The sequence below is a fragment of the Lepidochelys kempii genome, chromosome 10 (assembly GCF_965140265.1).
Source record: "Lepidochelys kempii isolate rLepKem1 chromosome 10, rLepKem1.hap2, whole genome shotgun sequence".
NCBI classification, from domain to species: Eukaryota; Metazoa; Chordata; order Testudines; family Cheloniidae; genus Lepidochelys; species Lepidochelys kempii.
This window is the reverse complement of record NC_133265.1, coordinates 50422194-50446743: the sequence shown is the minus strand read 5'-3', so window position 1 is coordinate 50446743 and position 24550 is coordinate 50422194. Positions and strand designations below refer to the sequence as shown.

General features: G+C 43.4%; 1 protein-coding gene across 4 annotated transcripts in view; it reads left to right on the top strand.

Moving 5' to 3' along the window:
- TMEM266 (transmembrane protein 266) overlaps nucleotides 1-24550 on the top strand; it is a 189051-nt gene that overhangs the window by 74344 nt on the left and 90157 nt on the right. Inside the window, exons 8-9 of one of the 4 annotated variants that reach the window (XM_073303520.1) lie at nucleotides 5450-5515; nucleotides 10170-10391. The exons of 2 other annotated variants lie outside the window; for them this stretch is intronic. The gene's annotated coding sequence lies outside the window, so the exon portion shown is untranslated. The remainder of the gene's footprint in view (nucleotides 1-5449; nucleotides 5516-10169; nucleotides 10392-24550) is intronic. One more of the 4 variants, XM_073303521.1, reaches the window with a different exon arrangement.

The window sequence follows — 24550 nt, the reverse complement described above, 5'->3', positions numbered from 1 at the left end:
GAGGCAGGGGGTCCTGTGGAAAAAATGGTAATCGAAATTAAATACTGTATCATAGTGCACCTGAATAAGGCAGATTTAAAGATGCACGGGCAACCTTTAATCTGGAATTTCCTAACTTTCAAGAACATGACTTTTCAGTCAAAATAACAGTCTTGTAACGTATAAAAACCTCAGAAATTCTAAACAACAGAAAAGAGAAAACATTCTTCTATGTGCAACTCTACAATTCCCCAATGAAATATTAACAGCAGGATTTTAACCTTAAACCTGCAGCACTAACCTCTGCTACTTGAGCTACAGAAGGAGAAGGCAGTTGTCTAAGAGTTGAGGGTTAGGCTATGGGAGCCAAGTGCTGGCTCTGAAGGTTGTAAGGAGGATCCTCCCAACCCACCTTTCTCACTCTCTCCTCTCCTGGAATTGTGGGAGCTCCTGCCCTATGTGCTGTACCCAGATAGGGGGTGGACCACTAGGAACATATTTTTGATCCAGGGGAGTGGTGTTGGGGAGAGCCTGGCCTGGCTCTCTCCCCTCAACCCTCCTCCTCTAATGCCCTAGAAGCTCCTAGGCTTTCCTGCTGCAGTGTGTGCTGATGCTGATGCTTTATCAGTGTCATGAACCTGACTTTAGAATGTTCATATCACTTGTTATTTTGGCAGGCTGCCAGATTTTTCCTGAGCCATGCAAGCAAGGGATGAGAGATGACCATTTTTAACAATATATATCTTAGCTAAATCTGCATGAAATGTCACAGGACAAAGAAAGGACACTTTTATAGCTAAAGGGCTATTTCCCTGTTGAATTTCAACGGCCTTTTGTAAACAAGGGGGTGGGGTGACCAGATGTCCCGATTTTATAGGGACAGTCCCGATTTTTGGGTCTTTTTCTTGTATAGGCTGCTATTACCCCCCACCCCTGTCCCGATTTTTCACACTTGCTGTCTGGTCACCCTAAATGGGCGTGTCAGAGCTTCTCAAGAAAAAAAAAGTCGCAGGAAACTTTTATAATGGAAAGTGCTAGGAAACTTAAATGCAGGGGTCACTGCCAGCTTCCCCATATAATTAAAAATGAGAATTCCCAAACATAAAGGGTAAAATCCTGACCCTATTGAAGTCAGTGGGAGTTTTGCTATTGGCTTCAATGGGTATGTCTATGCTGCAATTAAACGCCCTGCAGCTGGCCTGTGCCAGCTGATTTGTGCTCTGAGGGCTCTCCCCTCATGGTGTCCCAGAGTCTGAATGTCTACTCTGCAATTTTATAGCCCTACTGCCTAAACCCCGTAGCCTGAGTCAGGTGACATGGACCAGCCACAGGTGTTTAACTGCAGTGTAGACATACCCATTGAAGCTGATGGCAAAATTCCCACTGACATCATTGGGGTCAGGATTTCACCTAATGTGTTCATTTGTCCAAGTCCATCATATAATTTCTGGTGGGAAATCCACCATCTGAACTATCAGCCCTCCTAGCCGAAGGTATACCTCTGTACTGATTTACATTTTCCATATGAAGCCTTAGACCTTCTTATTGCAAAAACTGAATTCTAAAAAGTTTTTTAGTTAGCTCATGAGCTCTTAGCTGTAATAATTTACATTAGCAAACTGCCAAGGTATGATCACTGGGCATGTGATGTGCATCAGTCAGTAAACAACCCATGACTTTTCTCAGTATTTAATAAGCTAGTGGAATTTACAGGCCCCTTCCAATAAATTATCACATTCTTGTTTGGAAAGATAAAATTAGTAGGTTTGGAAAACAGCTTTTTTTAAGTAGAAATAGGAGACAGCCCAAGGTACTCATGTTCACTTACACAGTTGATCCATAAATAAAAGAACCTTTAAAATATGCACTTGTAACTATTATTCATCAGATTTTTCTCTCTATCCTTTCTGCCCACTCACATTCTAAGTAATTTGATTGTTCACTGATTATTTTTAAATAAGTAGGATTTTTGAGCAGGGAAACAGATAGTAAACTACATAAATAGAAATGTTTATCTTTTAAAGGTGTTAGTCATAAAAAAAAAAACTCAAAAGGGCAAATACTCCTTGGAGTCATTATAATATGTGACCATATCGTATCTTCCAGTTGGGACAACGGGGCTTAGAAAGCTCCAAGGTTCACTTAAGAGTATCTGACACAAGTTCCCCTTGGCAAGAAGAGATTCAAAGGAGACTGCGGAGTTCACATGATCTCTAAGGGCTCTGTGATCCATGGGAAAAGGAAGTTCCAAAGCCTCAAGAGGGCTGAGAGCTGTCCCTCTGTAGTGCTGTCTTTCTCCACACGCTTCCCCCCTCCTCAAGAGCCATGATGCTATTGATTCTTTAACCCATGCTTGTGTGATACCCACCCTTTCTCAAAAGGGTTTTTCAGGAAGTTAATCATGCTAGGTGTAACATTAATTTAATTTTACAAGACATCAACCTGCCTAGCAAGGATTATGCTGTGAAGAGAGCTGTGGTTCTCTAGCGCCACCTTGGCATTGCCCTCCCTACCCTGAGCTCCATGTCCCAAGTTACAGCAAGCAGGGGCAGAGGAGTTTATATAGGCTCCTGGTATGGGGGGCAGCATGCTGCAGATGCATCATCCTCCCTGCTCTGTCATCCCCCACTTTTCTTTCTTTTCCACCCAGTTTAATTTATCTTTGTTCACTTCCCTACCTTGCAGTGGAGGGGAGCATATGGCACTGCAGTGTCCATCTGGTTGCTATATATATGCACTTATCATGCACTCCTCATGCAGGAACCCGTCGTACATTTCTTATTCAGGAAAAACTTGCATTGACTTCAGTTGCTCTTCAAGTGTTTATTCTTTCCCGTGAATGGGAGTTGTTCACAAAGGGTTAACAAAACAGATCCCTATTTGTGGATCCTCAAACTCCTATGTTAGTAACATCTGTATTATGGTAATGTTCAAAGGCAATAAGGATTGGGGGCCCCATTGTGGTGTGTGCTGTACAAACATAGATAAGAGGCAATCTTTGCCATTTTGGGTTAAAGTCTAAAATATTTTTTGTTGGAACAATGTGTATGGTGATAGGTATCTTACCTTAGATATGCAGATAATACTGTACATCTAATTAGTAAGTCAGTCTTTATATTTTTGCTCCATAGCACAAACCCACTTCTCAAATTTTTGCTTAAGTGCAAAACCAAACATCCTAAATACGTTCTATTTTTATTGTTTTATCTGATAATTTTAAACAAACAGCTTTTTAAAATGCTTCTTTTTTACATGTGGGGTTTTAGTCTAGAGCTGTGAGATATATATATATATACATATATCTATCTATCTATATATATTTATATATATCTCACAGCTCTAGACTAAAACCCCACATATAAAATATATATATATAACCCCACATTATATAAAGAGACATTAAAATAATCATATTTGTTACTATGTGTTAATGACCAGGTCCTACAAAATCAAGTAGCATTGCCTCCTGTGGGTCAACATATGAGTGTAAGGGTCTGTCTTTGTAGACTCCTTTGCCATAATAGGGCTTCAAGTTATTAAAAACTGAAATAATGTTAACAGTATAACTTTCTATTATGTATTTCGTTGGTTCAGAGAGATACCAAAATAAGTATATTTTTAAAAAATCACAATTTTGCATGGATTCGTCTAACCTACAAGTAACACTTAAGATTAATACAGCTAAAAGGTCAAAGAAATTGTATCTACCTTTTCAGTTTGTTTACTCTGAGTGTTTTACAGCTAGCCCTGTGTGTACTGCCTATTTCCCCCTGTCATTAGTTTGGATCTTTCACACAGCAGCATGGGGGAGAAAAAAAATTGAAATAAGAAAATGTAATTGTAAAACAACAAAGTTGGTAGGGGGAATAAGAAGCATGTATATTACCTGAAACTACCTTGGTCTTTGGAGCAGGGACTATCTTGTTATATGTGAGTTCAGTGCCAATGACAGTGGGGCCCTAATCTCCTATTAGAATGTTTCAGAGTAGCAGCCGTGTTAGTCTGTATTCGCAAAAAGAAAAGGAGTACTAGTGGCACCTTAGAGACTAACCAATTTATTAGAGCATAAGCTTTCGTGAGCTACAGCTCACTTCCTCAGATGCAGATGCAGAATGTGTAGGTCATACACCAGCGGTGGGCAAACTTTTTAGCCTGAGAGTCACATCTGGGTATGGAAATTGTATGGCAGGCCATGAACGCTCACAAAATTGGGGGTTGGAGTGAGGGAGTGGGTGAGGGCTCTGGCTGGGGGGTGTGGGCTCTGAGGTGGGGGCAGAAATTAGGAATTCAGGGTGCGGGGGGGGGGACTCCAGGCTGGGGCAGAGGGTTGGGGTGCCAGGGGAGCTGGGATTCCGGCTGGGGGTACAGACTCTGGGGTGGGGCTGGGGATGTGAGGTTGGGGGTACAAGAGGGTGCTCCAGGCTCAAACCAAGGAGTTCTTTAAAGGTGATGTAGTGGCTATTGTCCTCTGGTGGCATTGTGCTCTTACTGGCGGTGGTACTTCTCCATATTTCTCCTAACCTGTGGCTATATGCTGCCACAATTAATTTATTCTTACATGTTCTATTTTTAGTGGTTTACTATACAGTATGATATGTGAATTAAAACAAAATAAATTCAGAAATAGGAAACTTTAGAAAATAGGAATTGCTGTACCAGACCAGTCCAATTCCACGATCCATCTGATTAATAACCTCTCTGACCGTGGCCACAACCAGATGTTTTAGAATAAGTTACAGGAAATGCTACAGTGGACAATTATGGAATAAACTTCCCAAAAGGGAAGTTTTTTCCAAGCTGTCTCTGGTAGTGGTTGGTTTGTGTCCTGAAGTAGAAGAATTTATATCCCTTATAAAAAAAATTATCCTCTGTAATCCATATATAACTAGTACTTTTTTGAATTTTATTAAACTCTCAGCTTCTAATTTAATTTTACAATCAGACAAAATAGAAAACAAACAAACAACAAAACCAAGAATTTTGAGACAGTAAATTTCACATACCAGTGAATGGCAAAAGTGGGACCCAATCCTGCAGCAAAACTTAATTTGACTTCAGAATCATGACTGGCTTTATAATGTGCACTGGAATTTATAAAGCAACAATGTAGGTAATAATGTAGATTTTCTAAAAGCATCAAGCACTATAAGTCCTGCATGACTACATTCTCTTCAAGGCAGAATTCCTTTGTAGAACTATTTTTCAATATTTTCATTATTCAAACCAGTCTGCAGGTGTATCTGCTTTATCAGTAGCACTGTGCCATAAAGGTTTATGAATTTGACTGTACGTATGAATGTTTGCCATTAGTTTTAAAATTAATTGAGTTTACATATAGTATAACAGAATATTTCTATCTACAGTAGAGAAACTTCTTGGTCTGCAGCATAAATGAAAATACATCCATATAGCTATTTACTCAGGCAAAATACAAAATGATCAAAATGCTAAATTTAATTTTTGTCTTTAGGTGCTGTTTTAGAAAACTAGCCTCTAACCAAGAATAAAAATTGTTGTCAGAATAATATGCGAACAGGTAATTTCTTATAAGTTTATTTTTACTCAGATGTTTATTTATAGTTCACTATAGTTGCATGGGTTACAACAGGTGGTATTAGATTGTTGTGGCTTCTCCTGAGAGCCAACTCTACTCCCGGGGCAGTGGACCAGTGTTTTCAACTTTTGTAAGGAGGGATTGCATTGGCCAATCTTAATACCTCTCAGAAGTTCTGGGGTGGGCTGGCATATGGCCCAGGACTTTTTATAAAAGGAGGCAGGACAAAGCAGATCCTTTCTAATCTACCACCTGACAGTTTTGAGTTCTTTTTCTTTTTTATTCACATGATTGCAACTTTAGGGCAATGTTTGTTGGGTAAAGGGTAGTTAGTTTAGCCCAGGGGTGGGCAAACTTTTTGTCCCGAGGACCACATCTGGATATGGAAATTGTATGGTGGGCCATGAATGCTCATGAAATTGGGAGTTGGGGTGGGGGGGTGAGGGCTGGGGCTGGGGATAAGGGATTGGGGATGCAGAAGGGTGCTCCCAGCTGGGACCGAAGGGTTTGGAGGGAAGGAGGGGGATCAGGGCTGGGTCAGGGGGTTGGGATGCACAAGGTGGTCAGGGGTGCAGGCTCCAGGCGACACTTACCTCAAGCAGCTCGCAGCAGCAGCAGCATGTCTCCCCTCCAGCTCCTATGCAGAGGTGCAGCCAAGCGGCTCAGCATGCTGCCTTGTCTGCAGTCGCCACCCCTGCAGCTCCCATTGGCCGTGGTTTCAATGGGAGCTTTGGGAGTGGCGCTTGAGGTGGGGGCAGCGTGCGGAGCCCCGTGGCTGCCCATACTCACAGGAGCTTGAGGAGGGACGTGCCGCTGCTTCCGTGAGCCGCGTGGAGCCACAGCATGCGTGGAGCAGGGCAAGCCCCCGCCTGGAGCACCGGAGCGGGGCAAGCCCCAGACCCCACTCCCTGGTGGAAGCTCGAGGGCCAGATTAAAACATCCGAAGGGGCAGATGCGGCCCCCGAGCCATAGTTTGCCCACCCCTGCCGTACACAGTACTTATTGTCACTTTTTAAAAAATTGGGTTGACTTCATTTTGACTGAGTCCTTTAAGCTTCACTTTGAACATCGAAACCAGTCTGGTTGCCACTTTTTGATTCTCATGTCATTAGCACAACATTATTTAGATTTCCTGTAAGATTGCAGGGGAATAATTCACTTAAAAACATAAAACAATACCACTTTTTTCCCCCCACTTAATTTTGGAAGCATTGGATAAAGTTAACTAGACAGAGGAAGAAGATTCAGGTATTGTTCAAGTGACAAATTTAGAAATAAAAGGCAATGGTTGATAGTGAATGAATTAGTTCGTATCTGATGGCTCTTTGATGGCTTAAATGAATTGGGATGTTTTCCAAGTGAGTAGGTATCCACAGCCTGCTCCAAAAAACACCGCCTAAGTTGGCATGCTTATTAGAGAGACAAGGTGGGTGAGGTTATATCTTTTATTGGACCGACTTCTGTTTATTGAGAGAAATAAGCTTTCACCAACAGAAGTTGGTCCAGTGAAAGATAGTACTTCACCCACCTTGTCTCTCTAATATCCTGGGATGGACATGGCTACAACAACACTGCGTACAACAATGGCTTCCTTATTGACAGCCTCAGTGGAGAGAGTGTGGATTTAATGGGCCATATGCAGAATGAGCTTTCATCTTGCACTTGAAGTTGGTACGTCCAGATCAGGGTTGAAGCACTGACCCATACTGGCCTGGAAGCTTGCACTTGCGCTATTGACTGTTTTGTAGATAAATAGAAGATTTCACTCTCAGCACCTTCCATCCGTCTATGCCTTTCACAGGCTCTAAAATTCACATTGAAGTATATTTATCTTTTAGATTGTAAGCTGTCTGGAGCAGGATCTGTCTCTTCTGTTTGTACAGTGCCTAATGCACTGATCCTTATTGGGGAAATACCATAATTTAAGTGATTATTAATAATAATGTTTAAAAGAAACAAAGGGCCAGGAACAAAAATACAGCTCTTGTTAATTAAGAATTAGGTACTGCAGAGAAACATCTGATTTAGTGGTATTTTGTTCCTCTGGAAGGACTCTGGACATCTGATCTTGGTGCTATACAGTAGTTTCATTGAAACAGTTTATCAAAGCTGTTTCAATGAAATAGAATGTTTTGCTATTGCTTTCATTGCATGCACAGAGCATATTGCGTGAACAGCATTTGGCAGGAGCAAACATAGTGTATCTGAAACCTTTAATTATATATTGTAGGCAGCTCTGTCTGGGTCAGAAGATACCACATTATCAAATGACATGCTGTAGTCATTCAGAACTCATGCAACAGCTTGATCATTCATTGAATGATTGGTCTCTATCAAGCAGGAAACAGCAACATTTTCATTAGAGCCTAGGTGTGAAATGGCTGAATCTCTTGTTACCTGATTGATATAAGAAATGAAGGGAGCTGTGTTCAGTGAAATATTTACAGCAGTGAAGACAGTGGGTATTATGCACTGTGTCACACTTCCACTTGCTGTATGGTACTAGCAGTTCAAAAAGTTTCCAAGATATTTCAGAAAAAGGAGTACTTGTGGCACCTTGGAGACTAACCAATTTATTTGAGCATAAGCTTTCGTAAGCTACAGCTCACTTCATCGGATAGAATGCATCCGATGAAGTGAGCTGTAGCTCACGAAAGCTTATGCTCAAATAAATTTGTTAGTCTCTAAGGTGCCACAAGTACTCCTTTTCTTTTTGCGAATACAGACTAACACGGCTGCTACTCTGAAACAAGATATTTCAGTTTCATTGAATTTCGTTTTGTGAGTGTATGCAGCAACACTTAATATTATATAAGCTCTGTTTAAACACAAATTAAAGAGAAATGAAGAAAAATGGTAATGTTTGGGGATATTTACACTATTCCGTTTTCCAAACTAAAGGTAGAATAAGCTTATGATTAAGGCACAGGAGTGGGAGTTAAGAAATCTAAGGCTATTCTACACTATGCATCTTACAATGGCATAGCTGCAACGGCACAAAATAAAATCACCCCCAATGAGGGGCGGTAGCTTCGTTGTCAGGAGAGCATCTCCCACTGACGAAGCGCTGTCCACATCGGCACTTTTTTTGGTTAAAACTTTTGTTGTTCAGGGGGGTGTTTTCTTCACACCCCTGAGCGACAAAAGTTTTAATAATGAAACTGCATTGTAGACGAAGCCTAAGTTATATTTATGGCCTTACCACATACTTCCTGAGTGACCACAGGCATTTCGCTCAACCTCTCTGTATCTCAGTTTCCCCATCTGTACAAGGGAGATAGCATCTGTGTCACACAGGGATGTGAGGCTTACTTCATTTGTTTGTAAAGTGCATTGAGATTCTAAGATGGAAGCTGCTATTGAATGGTAAATTATTAACTGTAGTAGAGTCTCATTAGTGGCTGATAGTTTTTCCCAGTCTGACAAAAATATAGCAGTTCTGGGTTTGGCTTGCAGCTATTCCAGATATATGGGTTCCTGCTCTGGACTTGTCCATCTGGCAGAGTCAGAATTTGCAGGGGGCGGGAAATCATTTTTCTTCTTTTAATGCCGTCTCTCTTCTCCAGATTTCACTCTACCTAAAAGTCCGGCTGCTAATTTTCTCTTTCCTAGCACTTATGCCTTAAAGAAGAAACAATAGAGTGGTGGAACTGAGAATATTTGAAGAATGAAAAAAATTCTGGCCTCGCACATTAAATTGGTCTGTAACTAGCTACAGTGATACCAATTAATAATAATAATTAATAATAATAATTAATAACGTGTTTTTCCATATCCCTGGTTTCTCAGACCACCAAAGAACTCTCTGCCTTGCAGTAGAGGAGTTACATTTTCAGTGCAAACTATATACCCATTTGGGCTGGGATCAGCACTTTTACATTTCCCCTAGGAGAAGTGATGATTGTAGCATTTATCATACATAAAGGAATCTACCATAAATAGCTGCCAAAAAGTAGATCAGCAAAGAGAACAAATTCAGCAGTATCCAGGATCTCAGAAACCTTTTCAGCTAGTAGAGCTGATGGTGAAGTAAGGAAATCACTCCCTCAGTGCTCTCCAAAAGCTCCCATTTTGGAGCAATAACAGATATGAGTGGGTGTATGTGGAATACAATACAAGTTCCTGACAACAGAATTCCATCTAAAAGAGACCATTCTAGTATGTCAGAGCATGAGGGTGTTGAGCATCCTGACTAGACCTAGTCCTGTGGGTGAACATTCATGCTCACTTGAAAAATTGAGAGTCCACAGACAAAATACTGTGACCTGGATTAAAAAATATTATTGCCAGGAGAATAGTGGACTTGTCCCAGTGGTGATCTGTTGGTGCAGGAAGAATATCTTTCTGAAGGAGGTACTCCAGTCCCTGGTCACCCTAATTATGGATGTGACTCTCCTAGGCTATAGGGAAGAAACAAGACAAAACAATACAGTACAGTTGATCCAAAAGAAAAGTAAAAAAAAAAATTAATTATATTAATGTGGTAAATATGAGGCTATTTCATCTGTCTTTTCTGGAATTGGAAAGAATGTAAAGGAAATCATGTACTGGTCTAATCAGACAGCCCTTTGCCTTTAGCAGAGAGAAATGAGGTGCAGAAGACCAAGGTCCAAAATCTCTTCTTTGCTTTCTCTAGCAGAGGGGAGGAAAAAATGGAGTAGACCCAGATGTCAGAATGATTGATCTCCCAAGGGAAACTCTGAGAGTCCAAACTCCAGGTTTTCACTGTCATGTGCAGAAATCACCAACAAAAGCCTGATCACCTCTGCTGACCTTGGCAGAAATAAAGCTGCTCTCCTCCAGACACTTTGTGCATTCCAAGCAATGGGAATGTCAGGACAGATGGGCTTTATTTCAGGTAAATATTGTGTATTTAGAGGGGTTGGATTGACTTTGTGGGAGTTGGGCTTGGTAACCTTGCTTTGCCTTGAATAGAGGAAGGGGAAAGAAGGGATTAGCCATCACAGAAAATAAGCTGATTCATAATGATGATCAGGTTCAGTATATGACCCTTATACACTATTTTTTCTTCCTCTCTATCTTGGGCAACAAGACTTGACTGATGGCTTAACTTTAAATTACTGTTTCATCATACCCTTGCTAAGAGATCCTTCCCATTCATTACTGAAGGAACCACCCATCTGCTCACAGGGATCATTATGAAATAAGCAAGGGAGGAAATGTATGGCAAGGGCTAATCAAATTTATGATATGAAGCCACCTGCTGACCTAGTCTCCTGTCATGGCATTTAGGTTGGTGGTATTTGAACTGCCAATCATCCCATAATATAATCTCAAAATAAAAGGAGGGTCTGGAAGTTAGTAGTGGCCTTGTATTAGAGTTGATCTGTGGCATATTCAAGGAGACTGGTGACATTTTTATCCCTCTTTTTAGATTTTGTCTCTGTGGTTTTTGTTTTTGGTGTGTATGTGTGTGTATATACACTTAAACCAGTTCTAGGATTTATGCACTGGCCCATGTTGCCTTTTTGATAATTATTGTTTTCAGTTGTATTTTGGTTAATGCTCAGAGGCCCTTTATTAGAAATAAGCACCTAATAACTAAAAATCTAGTAATAGATAGTAATGCTGTGCAACTGGTTGTCCAGTAAATTGTAGCACACATTTTCTTCACAGACTTTTTACTTTATTTGACTGCTAGAAGCTGGGACTGGATGACAGGGGACAGATCACTTGTTAATTGTCCTGTCGTGTTCAGTCCCTCAGAAGCATCAGGTACTGGCCACTGACAGAAGGCAGGATACTGGGCTAGATGGACCATTGGTCTGACCCAGTATGGTCATTCTTATGTTCCATTTGGATTACTTAGTGTAAATCTCAACACTAACATTATAAAATGTACACGTCTGAGATGGCTACACTATTACAGCTAGTATGGGAAAAGGGATATTTGTTTTATTTTAAATGATTGTGTGCAGTATAGATGGAATTTTCACATAGAAGTATTTGAGAAAGCCCATACTAGAAGATCTGAGTCTTGATCCTGCAGTATTCAAGCCTGCAAAATGCCCATCAAAGTCAGCCCTGGCAGGGGTACTCAAACTCATTTACAGTGTAAGTTCTTATTTTGAAAACATTGTCTTGTGGACCACTTCTCTACCATTCATGATTGTATGACATCTTTGTGGTAACTACAGCAAATGCTTATGTGGAGAAGTAACATTAAAAGTGTGTCTGTATGTGTGAGAGAGAGTGAGTGTTAGTCAGTCAGTCAGTCGCTGCAGGGGAAATCAGAGAAGCCAGCATTTTGTGACCAACCAGCTCTCAGAGGCCTATCAGCAGTCCCCAGTTTGAGACCCCAGTTTGAGAACTTCTGGACAACAGAATCCACCTCTTGAACTTTCATTGGTTAGTTCTCTGGTCTGTCAGCCACTGAGTGTATCTTTGGATACTTGAGTAATCCTACCATGTGTTGAAGGATGCAGAATCTGTAGTCTTAGTCACTATTTTTCAGTATCTGGAAAAAGTTAGTTCTTGAGCTCCAAAGTTAAACAAACAGATAATTTGACTTGTTCAGCTATGTTTTTACTTTAAAAGTCATACACACCATCTAGTGATGATAGTGCTCTGGGAAGGGCACGACAGCGGCTTAAAGCTTTAGCCTTATGGCCATATTCTGCTCTTACATGCTCTGATGTAAGTTCAATAACTCCACTGTCTCCTGGTATGAGAGAGAGCAGAGTTTATCCCCTTGTCAGGAATATATTTTAGAATGCCACATTTTCTTACCCTAAGAATGAAAGCCTTTGACAATCAATATGACTGATTGTGTTTTGGACCATTTCTTTTCCTTTAGCAAAGCAACAATCAAGTTAAAACAGACAGGAAAAACAGATCTGTGTAGCTTCTCACATTTGTATGGCCCATACAATATCCTCCTTTCTGCAGAATGAAGGGAGGCACTTGTAGTAACTTGCTACAAAATGAGTCAGGCAACAGCTTATGTGGGTGAGAACAGCCTGAGTGGCATGCTTCCAGTGTGACATACATCATAATCACATATAGCACAGGAGTTCCTCAGGGCTCTTGAAATGAGGCATGTCAAGGCTCAAGGTGGTTTGAGCTGGCCTCAGCACCACAGAGTCATGCTCCATATCCTATCCACAAACCAGCATGTGAAGTAGTAGCAAAATAATTGTATGTGAATGCTGCTAGAGCTTGAACTAACTGTTCTGTAGCCTCAAAATCCCTTCAGAGGTTGAAAGCATTTGGCTGTTCAGAAAGGACCAGTTGTGTTGACTTTTCCTGATGGGCCTTGGCTAGGGTTGCCAAGCATCTGGTTTTTGACTGGAACACCCGGTCAAAAAGAGACACTGGCGGCTCTGGTCAGCACCACTGACCGACCATTAAAAGTCCAGTCAGCAGCACAGTGGGGCTAAGGCAGGCTCCCTGCCTGCCCTGGCTCTGCATAGCTCCCCGGTAGCAGCCGCCATGTCTGACCCCTAGGCGCGGGGCAATCAGTGAAGCTTTGCCTGCTGCCCCTGCGCCAGCTCCTCAGCTCCCATTGGCCAGGAAGCGCAGCTAATGAGAGCTGTGGGGGCGGTGCCTGCACATGCAGGCAGCACACACCCGTGCAGAGCTGCCTGGCCGTACCTCCATCTAGCTGCTTCTGGGAGCAGCATGGAGCTAAGGCAGGCAGGGAGCCTGCCTTAGCCCCGCTGTGCCATCAACAAGGAGCTGCCTGAGGTAAGTGCCACACGGCCAGAGCCCAAACCCCCTCCCGCACCCCAACCCCCTGCCGCAGGTCAGAACCCCCTCCCGCACCCTAACTCCCTTCCAGACCCCAGACCTCCACCTGCACCCCAACCCCCTACCCCAGGTCGGAACCCCTTCCTGCACCCTAACTCCCTGCCAGATTGCGAACCCCCACCAGCATCCCATCTCCCAGCCCCAGGTTGGAACCACCTCCCTCACACTAACTTCCTCCCAGACCCTGCACCCCCACCCCCACCCGCACCCCAAACTCCTGCTCCAAACTCCTGTCGGAATCCCGTCCCGTACCCAAACTCCCTCCCAGAGCCCGCACCCCTACCCCCACCCAGCACTCTCTACCACAGCCCTGAGCCCCCTCCTGCACCCAAACTCCATCCCAGAGCCTGCACCCCACAACCTCCTCCTGCACCTGCATCCCCTAACCCAGCCCTGAGCCCCCTCCCACACCCAAACTCCCTCCTGGAGCCCGCACCCCCTCCGCACTCCAACCCCCTGTCCCAGCCCTGAGACTGCTTCTGTACACCAAATCCCTTGGCCCCAGTCTGTAGCCCCCTCCTGTACCCCAAACCCCTCATACCCAGCTCCACCCCAAAGCCTGCACCCCCAGCTGGAGCCCTCCCCCCTTCCCACACCCCAACTCTCTTCCCCAGCCCAGTGAAAGTGAGTGAGGGTGTGGGAGAGCGAGCGACGGAGGGAGGGGGCTGGAGTGAGTGGGGACGGGACCTCAGAAAAGTGGCAGGGGAAGGGTGGGGCCTCGGGAAAGGGGTGGGGCAAGGGTATTCAGTTTTGTGCAGTTAGAAAGTTGGCAACCCTGTCCTTGGCCTCCTTGAATTTGGCAAATCCCATTCCCAGTCCTGTGGACACTGCTGCCATCTATTCCTCTGACAACAATGGCATGGCATTTTCTATGTGTAGGGGGATGGTGTGTCCATGTCACTGGATTATTAAAGAAAGTTTGTGTTCATTTAAAAAGGCATACCTGCCAGAAAAACCTTTTCTGTACAATTGAGGGTCTAAGTCCAATTCTTGACAAAATTGATGGGTCCTGAAAAAAAACTCATACCTGTTCTTTATTTCCCATGCCATCAATTGCTCCTCCTTCAAATTCTTCACCATATCTTCAGTGTCATTCACACAAGGTGCGCTATCTTATAAATATATAATAATTTAATGGAACTATCAAGATGTACAGATTTTCCAAACTTGAGTAACTATGTCATCATATTGCTGAAACCTTTGTCTAAAATTAGATTGTGAGCTCTTTGGAGCAGGGCCTAGGTCATTTAAAAGAAATTGCTCTGTAAAGTACCTAGCACATTTTTGTGTGCTGTATAAATAATAAAAGTGTGCCCCAATTTTTCTAGCCCAGAGAGATTAGCTATTGAAATCTTAAAAATCATATAATTTTGCTTGTTCCTCTTGCACTTTCCTCCATTTAATCCTGTCATAGTTCTAGCAGCTGAGATCTCTGACAGCTATTACTGGAAACAAATGAAAGCCTGGAATCCCCGGTTTTTCAAAGGGTATAAAACATGAGTTCCTGAGCTGTCAGTTGCTAAAATCATGTCTGAATTAAGTATGCTTGTTTGTTGAGAGTGAGGGCTGGTGCAAATAATTGGAATCATGTGTTTTTTTTAAAGGACTCGTATCTCATGAACTGTAAAGAATAGACAGGAATGATCGCAAGATATCAGACTTAAAACTGTCACTGAACGCTTGATCTAACAGTACGTTGTTGGCAGTATGCCAGGACCTACTGTAGCAAGTTCCTGATTTCAGGCCAGTATAACTTTAATTCTGTGCATGTATCCTTGTTTTATTGGAGACATTTTATTGATTTTGCTATTCCTTATTTTTGTAATTGAAACAAGTCTTTAAAACAAAATTACTTAGTCGTTTTGGTGAACAGAAGATTTCATATATACTCCCAGTAAGGAATATACTGAGACTGCAGGTTTCGCTTTTTCTTAGGAGGCAGCATGGTATAGCACAGTGGTTTTCAACCTTTTTTAATTTGCAGACCCCAAAAAAATTTTTAATGGAGGTGTGGACCACTTTGGAAATCTTAGGCATAGCCTCAGTTGAAAACCACTGTTCTATGGTAACAAGAATTGTTCACAGAACCTTTCAATATAGTCTGCAAACCCCTAGGGGGTCCATGGACCACAGGTTGAAAACCACTGGTGTAGCAGATTGGCATGGGCAGGGAGCCAGGAACACAATAGTTCTAATCCCAACTCTGGTACTGACTTTTTGCATGGCTTTGGGTTTTGTTTCTAGATTCTAATTAGTGCGGAGGGTCTCAAACTGTGGTCCGTGGACCACCAGTGGTCCACAAGCTCCCTTCAGGTGGTCCGCAGATAGTTCTTGCTAAGGTGCATGCGTGGGAGGTCACACACAAGAGAATGAAGGGCCACCCACCTAATTAGTGGAGCTGCGCAGGCATGGCTCCACTAATTAGTTGCCTGAACCCTGGAGAAGACACACATGTAAGGTGAAGTGGTGGCCTTGGGGGGAATAGGTGGTAGGTGGGAGGGGGCTGTGGAGTGAGAAGAGAGGATGGGAGAAATTTGGGATGTGAAGGGCTGCGGCAGCCAGAGAAAGAGGCAACTTTCCCCAGCTCCAGGGCTGCAGCTGCTGGGGAGAGAGTGCCATCCTTCCCAGCCTCAGGTCTATGGCTGCTGCAGCTGCTTCCCAGCCCCAGCTTGGGGGCTGCTGCGGCGGGGTAGAGAGGGCACATCCATCACATTAGAAAGGTAAGACTACTGATATTAAAGTATGAGTTGTGTGCTTTTATTTGTAGAACAAAAAACGTTAATTATTATTGTTTTTTTATATAGCGCTTTTATCCAAAGCGCTTTACAATAGTTAGCTAATAGGACAAACAACATTTGGAAATATTATTAAGTGATCCGCTGAGACCCTCGGCAATTTTCAAGTGGTCCGCAAAAAAAAAAAGTTTGAGAACCACTGAATTAGTGGATGGGTGCAGTTTAGAGGCCATCACCACCCAGACACTAGATTTTATGAATAGTGATTATTGAAAATCAGATTTAATCTTCTGATCTCAAGAAGGGATCTTCTGATCTCAAGAAATCAGCCACATAGCCAGGTCAATATATAACTCAGATCTACCCAATAATCACGCTGCTGCCAATCCTTTAGTAACTAAAATCTAAAGGTTTATTATAAGAAAAAAGAAGAAGAGAGTTACAAATGGTTAATAGATCATTACATACAAGAATGGCAATGTTCTTATACCAGGTTTGTAGCAGTGACGTTATAGACTGCTGGCTTGTAAAGTCTCTGGTAACTTTCAAAAGATTGGAAGGTCCTCAGCCCATAGTTCAAATATGCTCCTTTTAGTCGTAAGTCCACAGTCCAGAGAATCAGAGCAGGAAAGAGAAAACATGGAGATGATTCAAGCGTCTTTTATACCCTCTGCCATGTGCTTGGAACATTACTGTCCCTAAATTAAGCTCACACATTACAATTTGTGGAAAATTATTACTGGCACAAGAAGGAGTCCAGGGTCAGATGAGCATGTCACATGCCCTTACATGTCTTGCTGACTCACAGGGGCCACTTGGAAGCTAAGGCGCCTTCAGAAAGAGACATCTGGACAGAATGAGTTTCTTCTATGGCCCATTGTGAGAGTTAATTGCCTTTGGTGGGCCATCAACACAAAGCTGTCTGGCTTCAATGTAGATTTTACCTAGTGGGAGTTACCCCAGGAACAAAGACATTTGGAATACAAATCTATAGCCAATATTCATAACTTCAGATACATAAATGATACATGCATTTAAACAGGATAATCATCTTTAGTGAATCATAATTTTTCCATTGGCAACTTACGTGACATACTTTGTACGAGTTTTGTTGCAATTGTCAAATAGTGGGAATAGTAATGAGATAAATGGTCATATATCAATCATACAACATCCTGAATAGAATCTGTTTACATCAGATTTCCTCGTATGTGACACTACCACAAATGCAACCAGTGGAAGAGCCCAAACTAATCCCCTTGTTTAAAAGAAGGACAGCTGGTGGTAGGTTATTGAAAGGTAGGATGAGCCAATGGTTAGGGCACTAACCTAGGATTTAGGAGACCTGGGTTCAATTCTCTTCTCTGCCACAAACTTCCCATGTGACCTTGGGCAAGTCACTTAGTCTGTATGTTCCTAGTGCCCCATCTGTAAAATGGGGATAATAATACCTAACAGGGGTGTTGTGAAGATAAAAACATTAAAGAGTGTGATGCATTCTGAGATCTACTGATGAAAAGCACTATTTAAGAAATACATGGTGATATTGTTATTATTTTCTGGTACATCCTTCCCCTCGTCTGTCATCCTCTGAATTTGCCTATATATTTTTGTGGTATTTGGAGTGGGTGGGGTTTGAAGGATCTAATGGTTGGACAGGGATGGTTGTTTTAGTTGCATAGGTGATCTGATGGGATGAAGTTGGTGGACTGGACTTTTTTTTATTCTTTCAGTTAAGGATTTGTGTCCTCCCTGTGTGTATGGAGTTTTGTACAAAACTTCTAAAACTAGGGGTAGGTATTTTAAACATAAATGTGAAGAAATAAATTATCCATAGTTATTTGCATTGTTGATGTATCCTTGTTGATCCCAGGATCTAAGAGTGACAAGGTAGGTGAGGAAATATCTTTTATTGGTCCAAAAAAAGATATTACCTCTCTTACCTTGTCTCTCTCAAGATATAAATAATACATTTTGAAAGCTTTACTCCACCTTGCAGGAAAAAGAAAAGAAAAAAGTACCCTTTATTTTCTGTGCTTTCTTAAACTATTGCTTTCCGGTGCTTCAGTAATCCTCTTTTATATTCTACCTAAAATAACTAATGAATCAGTTAACTCCAGTCAAATAAGTTCTGAAAACCCATTACACATCAATTAGTGAAATGTACTGCTGACGTTCCAGTTACATAGAAAATCAATAATTATTTTAATATTTCAGTTCCATTGCAGAGAAAAATTAGAGCCTCTCGTCTCCAAAATACAATTCAGATACAGAAACTTAATGATTAGCAACTAAAGTGATTTTAAAAAAAGTGTAATTACCTAATTAAACTCCAAAATATCTACTTTAATTGTCCGCTATAAGAGAGGAATGGAAGACAAATTAAAATTTTGTGCAGCAGACATATTGTAAGAGGAAATATTCTTCACAGAGCCATATCTCAGACCATACTTGTGCTTAGACTAAAGGTAACTGTGGATATTAGCCCTTTACATCTGCATAGTTCAGCTTTGCACCGGGTCACCATACCCTTACTATGGTTGGTGAAGAGGGTGGCGGTTCTTCTCCCTGGCCCCTGGAGCAAGGTTCTGAGCCATTATGTGGGGTGGTGAGCTCATGCAAATGTGCTCCCTGCTGCCCCTTCCCATCACAAGTGGCTTTTTATATAGCCTGTTTGTGCGTCTTGCTGCTCCTCCTCTCTCCTGCAGTACCCTAAAGTTATATAGCAACCTCTGTGGAACTGCTCTGGGAGAAGGAAGGGGGCAAGAGCTGGGTCTCAAAACTAGTTCCTTTCTCCATTCCTCCACCCAAAAAGATCCTAAGTCTCATTCCCAAGTACAAGTATTAGGTATTGACACCCAACTGACTAACAGTGAGCAGGGAAGGAAACTAGACTTCAAAGATGTGCTTTGTATGTGCATTTCCTTCCTGACATAATCTTTCAGAACTCAGCTGGGGTAGAGATGTAAAGTGATCTCCAAGAGTCAGGAAGGAATTTTACCGCCATGTATATTATTGCACATTAGGCCATATAGATAGTGTGGGCTGCTTCACCTTCTGAGGCAGGAGACAAGATTTTGATTAACAATATGCAATATGTGCACCACAATGAAATACAGTAATTGTCTGTGAATTTACAAACTAAGCCACCAGGCTATTTGTCACTAAAAACTAAAACTACAGGGAGTTATTTTGGATTTGGGAGAAGATCAGTGTATTTCATATTAATAGGCTGACCATGTGCCATTATGCAGTTGCCATTAAGATATACAGTAAAACTACAAATTCATTCAAATTAAATGTATCCTTGCTGGAAAGGTGCCCATAGCATTTATGAAAGATGACGGAACCTAGCTATTTTTCAATAGCAGCAAGTTTCTGTTGTAGTGTAGTGTTTTTTAATGTAAAACCTTCACTTCTAGATATTTAATTTGACTTCCTTGTACCAGTTTATAAAGAGAAGAATTTGAAAGCCTCGTCATAATTCAAAAATTGTGCTGCACACAGTGTTGGAACACACTTCAGTATTCAGTCTACCAGTGCAATTTTTTAACTTTTGTTTTTATAAATTTCCAAATATGTTTAACAATACAGCTCTGCATGGGAGGAGAGAGTGTAGTCCAACATTTAGAAGAGTGGACTTGGTATGCGGATATTTGGGTATATTCATAGCTGTGCTCCATCCTCAGTGTATGACACTGAGCAAAAGTCAGCCTTTGTCTCGTTTCCTGTGTGTAATATGAATATTTTATTTAATTGCCTCTCATGGATGGGCTTTGTTAAAATGTATTCAGACGCAGGGAACTATATAAGTGCAAAATAGTGTGTGTTTATTTTTGGGTTTTATGCATTTATTTTCTATCCTAATGGTAATGCTCTGAGCCTTCCATGTGGGAACAGAGTATTGCTCGTTGTTTGAGATTTACTGCTCTGGAAAATTAACGAGCAATACTGATGGTCTCCAAAGGAGTTCCGGTCCAGGAGGATGGTGCATATGACTTGGGTTTACAGGAGTGAGGGATTTTAATTGATGGAAGTGGGAGTGCACAAGGTTCCAACAGGACTGAAGTGTCCCTTGGAATAAAAAGAACACAAAAAGCAACCTCAACATTTCATTAACCTTAGAAAACATGAATAAAATCCTGGCTCCATTGAAATCAATGAGATCTTTGCTGTGGACTTCAATGAGACCAGGATTTTCACCTCAGATGTACAGTTAACTGTTTCTAAAAAATAAGTATGAGAATACTTAAAAAGTTAAGCAGAGAAGTTAAGCAACCCAGAACTGTAGGTAAAACTTCTGTGTGAGAAAAAATAGGAGCAGTCTAGCATAACAAAACATGGCTTTTCTATGAAATCCTCTTTACCTTAGTACCCCCTCCAAACACTGACTAGGCTTACCTTGATTAACTTGTGAGAGCTGCCGAGATCGCAAGACATGGTTGCCAGCTAGTGACTTTTCTTAGTAATTTGAATTCCCTGGATCACCAGGGAATGAGCTAAGGCAGGGGTGGGCAAACTTTTTGGCCCGAGGGCCACATTGGGGTTGCAAAACTGTAGGAGGGCTGGGTAGGGAAGGCTATGCGTCCCCAAACAGCCTGGTCCCCGCTCCCTATCTGCCCCTCCCACTTCCCACCCCCTGTCTGCCCCCCTCAGAATCCCCAACCTATCCACCCACCTGCTCCCTGTCCCCTGACTGCCCCGATACATATCCATCCCCTCACTCCCTGACAGGCCCCCCGGAAGTCCCACCCCCTATCAAACCCCCCCTGCTCTCTGACCCCTGACCACTACCACCCCGAACCTCCGCCCCATCCAACCACCCCCTGTTCCCTGTCTCTGACTGCCCCACGGAACCTCCTGCCCCTTATCCAATCCACCCCACTCCCCACCCCCTTACCATGCCGCTCAGAGCAGCAGGAACTCACAGCCACACTGCCTGCACTCCCCGGCAGGAGCAGCGGGCCAGAGAAATCAAACGGATGCTCCGGGACAGAGCCCCAGACATGCTGCTTCTACACTGAGCTGCATGCAATTCTAAGGGGGGCCGCCACCACTACCCCACCCCGGTCCATGGACTCCAATGATGGGGTACTCTCATCCATGCCTGAGGGTTTTGCGGACTGGGAGGAGGAGGACGAGCTTGAGGAGAGCACACAGTACACCGTTCTCCCCGACAGCCAGGATCTTTTTATCACCCTAACTGAAATACCCTCCCAACCTAACCAAGCTGGAGAAGGGACCTCTGGTGAGTTTACCTTTTTAAATATAATACATATTATAAAAGCAAACGTTTTTTAATGATTAAGTAGCCCTGAGGACATGGGATGCATTCATGGCCAGTACAGCTACTGGAAAAGTCTGTTAATGTGTCTGGGGATGGAGTGGAAATCCTTCAGGGACATCTCCATGAAGCTCTCCTAGAGGTACTCTAAAAGCCTTTGCAAAAGGTTTCTGGGGAGAGCAGCCTTATTCCGTCCTCCATGGTAGGACACTTTACCACGCCATGCTAGTAGCAAGTAATCTGGTATCATTGCATGACAAAGCCTGGCAGCGTATGGTCCCGGTGTTTGCTGGCATTCAAGCAACATCCGTTCTTGATCTCTCTGTGTTATTCTCAGGAGAGTGATATCGTTCATGGTAACCTGGTTGAAATAGGGGAATTTAATTAAGGGGACATTCAGAGGTGGCCATGCCTGCTGGGCTGTTTGTCTGTGGCTGAAAATAAATCCTCCCCGCAGCTAGCCACGTGGTGAGGGAGAGGGGGGAAAAGAGGAGCCTTGGTGCTGAGCTGTTCACGTTTGGCTAGCAAGGATCTTCCCTGATACCAGTCACACAGTGGGGTGAGGGGTAAAGCAATCATCCCAGAGAATTGGATGGGGGAGAGGGGGGTTAGTTTGGTTTCTGCTGCTGCACGTTAACAGGAAAACCTCAGCACTAAATGGCCAACTCAACGTGTTTTGCTTGGTATGGGAGTGCAGGGCGCTGCTGTTCTGAAGGCTGCAGAAGCCAAAAGACTACGGCTTACCATGGCCGACTGCAAGCCAAATTCTGTTGCCCGGCACTGCGTGTGTGATCTCTAACACCAAAGCCGCAGGCACTCAATAGAAGATGCAAACTGTTACCTTGTACCAAAATCACATGTGCTATGTAATGTGAATAGTGTTGTTCATCGTGAAAGAGTATAGCCATTGTTCTGTAAAATGTATCTTTTTAAATACTTCACTCCCTTTTTTTCCTCCAGCAGCTGCAAATGTTTCAAGCCTCCCTCCTCCGTCCCAAAGGCTATCTCAGATAAGGCGGCGAAAAAAAATGCACGTGCGATGAAATGTTCTCTGAGCTCATGCAGTCATCCGGCACTGACAGAGCTCAGCAGAATGTGTGGAGGGACACAATAGCAGAGTACAGGAAAGTGGCTGATGAACGTGAGGAGAGGTGGCGGCAGGAAGATCAGAGGAGGCATGAGGCAATGCTGGGGCTGCTGCGGGATCAAACAGGCATGCTCCGGCATCTGGTGGAGGTTCATGAACAGCAGCAGGATCACAGACTGCCGCTGCACCCCCTGTTTAACCGCCATCCCTCCTCCCCAAGTTCCATAGCCTCCTCACCCAGATGCCCAAGAACGCGGCGGGGGAGGCTCCGGGCACCCAACCACTCCACCCCAGTGGACAGCCCAAGCAACAGAAGGCTGTCATTCAAGAATTTTTAAAGTGGCCTTTTCCTTCCCTCCTCCCACACCCCACCCAGGCTACCTTGTGAGTTATCTCCCTATTTTTATAATCAATTAATAAAGAACACATGATTTTTAAACGATAGTGACTATTTCCTTTGCAAGCAAGCTGTGATCGAAGGGGGGAGGGCGGGTGGCTTACAGGGAATTTAGAGGCAACCAAGGGGGTGGGTTTTCATCAAAGAGAAACAAACAGAAGCGTCACGCAGTACCCTGGCCAGTCGTGAAACTGGTTTTCAAAGCTTCTCTGATGCGCAGCACTTCCTGCTGTGCTCTTCTAACCACCCTGGTGTCTGGCTGCATGTATTCAGCTGCCAGGCGATTTGCCTCAACTTTCCACCCCGCCATAAACATCTCCCCCTTACTCTCACAGAGATTGTGGAGCACACAGCAAGCAGCAATAAGAATGGAAATATTGGTCTCGCTGAAGTCTGAGTGAGTCAGTAAACTGCGCCAGCGACCCTTTAAATGTCCAAATGCACACTACCATCATTCTGCACTTGCTCAGCCTATAGTTGAACAGCTCCTTACTACTGTCCAGGGTCCCTGTATACGGCTTCATGAGCCAGGGCATTAAGGGGTAAGCTGGGTCCCCAAGGATAACTATAGGCATTTCAACATCCCCAAGAGTTATTTTCAGGTCTGGGAATTAAATCCCTTCCTGCAGTTGTTTAAACAGATCAGAGTTCCTGAAGATACGAGCGTCATGAACCTTTCCCAGTCATCCCATGTTGATATTGGTGAAACGTCTCTTGTGATCCACCAGTGCTTGCAGCACCATTGAAGAGTACCCCTTGTGGTTTATGTACTGGCTGCCCTAGTGGTCCGGTCCCAAGATAAGGATATGCGTTCCGTTTATAGCCCCACCACAATTAGGGAATCCCATTGCAGCAAAGCCATCTAGTATGACCTGCACATTTCCCAGAGTCACTGCCTTTGATAGCAGCAGCTCAATGATTGTGTTGGCTACTTGCATCACCGCAACCCCCACAGTAGATTTGCCCACTCCAAATTGATTACCAACTGACTGGTAGCTGTCCGGCCTTGCAAGCTTCCACAGGGCTATTGCCACTCACTTGTGAACTGTGAGGGCTGCTCTCATCTTGGTATTCTTGCACTTCAGGGCAGAGGAAAGCAAGTCACAAAGTTCCATGAAAGTGCTCTTACGCATGCAAAAGTTTCGGAGCCACTGGGAATCATCCCAAACCTGCAACGCGATGCAGTCCCACCACTCTGTGCTTGTTTCCCGGGCCCAGAATAGGCGTTCCACGTCATGAGCCTGCCCCAGTAACACCATGATCTCCAAATTCCTGGGGACCGCAGTTTAAGAGAAATCCATGTTCATGTCCTCATCACCGCGCTGCACAATAATTCGCCAGGTGTTTACAATGGTCATAACTGCTGCGGTGAGCTGAACTGGCTCCATGCTTGCCGTGCTATGGCATCTGCTCGGGCAATCCAGGGAAAAGGGCGCAAAATGATTGTCTGGTGTTTCTTTCACAGAGGGAGGGAGGGTTGATGACATTTACCCATAACCACCCACAACAAATTTTTGGCCCCATCAGGCATTGGGAGCTCAGCTCAGAATTCCAATGGGCAGCGGGAACTGCGGGATAGCTACCCACAGTGGACCGCTCGGAATGTCGACGCTTGCCACAGTACTGTGAACGCACACCACTGAATTAATGTGCTTAGTATGCACTTGACTTTATACAATCTGTTCCCAAAAATCGACTTCTGTAAAATAGGAGTACTTTCGTAGAGTAGACATGGCCTCAGATG